The following is a 1,592-nucleotide window of genomic DNA, read 5'->3' on the forward strand; positions in this document are numbered from 1 at the left end:
GGGCATAACTCGCAAAGTATACATTTGTTCAAAATGGAACTTTGCATACAATTACGTCATATTGTGAGCCACTTTGTCTTAGAATTTCGGTTGTTTCCGTTTCTTAGTTCAAAAAAAGGAACAGGTTTTGGAAATTGAAAATTTTCAATTTTTGACCTTTGTTGACCTTGACCTTTGCAGGATCAAACGTCATTGGCATTGGCTATCTATTTGTACTTTCATATTTGCTGTCCTATGTCAACTTCCGGTTTTATAGTCGTGTGCAATTAGAAATTTTGATGACGTATATCTCTTGATCTTGACCTTTTTCGACCTTCTCTTTTACAAGATCAAAGGTCATTGACCTTGGCTATCTGCTGATACTTTCATTTGTGAGGTCCGACGTCTACTTCCGGTATTAGAATCTTCTAGAAAATGAAAATTTCTCAACTTTAGACTGTTCTTGCGCTTGATCTAATTATCGGCGAAGGTTGATTTTTTCGGGGTCTTCTGCAATTTGCTACATTTGCAAAGTCCCACTCTGTGCCACGAGTGGCTCTAGTTTATCTTTGGATCTAATTCAATTTATCTTTAACTAATAAGAACGGATGGAGTTTTATTTAGATTTATTGTGGCTTTGATTGATGTAAGGAGCCAGCTATGCACAAGCGATATCTCTGGACAAATGGGGCAATATTTAAAAATATATATATAGTCCTAACGCCCTTACACATAAGTCATTGATAAGGAATGAATCGTGCTCAGTGTAGTACACTAGAGGTTTGAACTTGAAAAACCATTGTTTTTAGGTCTTGATTAAGGAATGATTTCTCTTTAGTCTGGGAGTCTCCAGATTTGTCAAATGCCATTTTGATATCATAACAGAAAGCAACGGCAAATCGACTAAAAACTCTGAACATGCCCTTTGCCCCTTTCTCAATTATTGGAAATAGCAGCTAGGATGTGAGATGAAATCAGGGGTTAGGATTAAAAAAAACCCTAGTGTATACATCCTAGTCGTCATTGTTTTATGCAGAGGTCGTTCACATGTTCACATGTTATGCTGGGAGAGACTGTTTGACTGCTTCAATATACGACGAACACTCTACAACGAACAAAAATCTTTAAATGGCATTTAGCAATTGTGAGTACGATATATAGACACAGCTTTATGGAACAACAATCACTGGTTAAAGTTTTAAGCGACGTTTCGACGTGTTTCCCCCGTCGTCCTCAGGCACATAATGAGAAGGAGTGGTGGGCAAACTATATATACATTAATGCTTATTATTAAGAACACACAAGAGATAAATGGTTTATTGATACATTACATTAAATTTTAACAGGTACAATAAGAGGTATATAATTCTTAAAATAACATACAGGCTGATTAAGTAAAATAATTGAAGTAAAGTAAATGAATTAAAAAAGATTAATTGAAGTTTAAATAAACAACTATTGCTGGTATTGGAGTCTTTTATTAATAGAAATTACATTGTTCATATAACTAACTGTGCTTAAAGTTGGAAATTGTTTTTGAATATGAATAATTACAAGTTGATAAGTTTATCATATGCATGCGATAAACGAACACCTTCATCTCTGTTAAGGTC

The sequence above is a fragment of the Lottia gigantea genome, assembly GCF_000327385.1.
Source record: "Lottia gigantea unplaced genomic scaffold LOTGIsca_867, whole genome shotgun sequence".
In the NCBI taxonomy this organism is placed as follows: domain Eukaryota; kingdom Metazoa; phylum Mollusca; class Gastropoda; family Lottiidae; genus Lottia; species Lottia gigantea.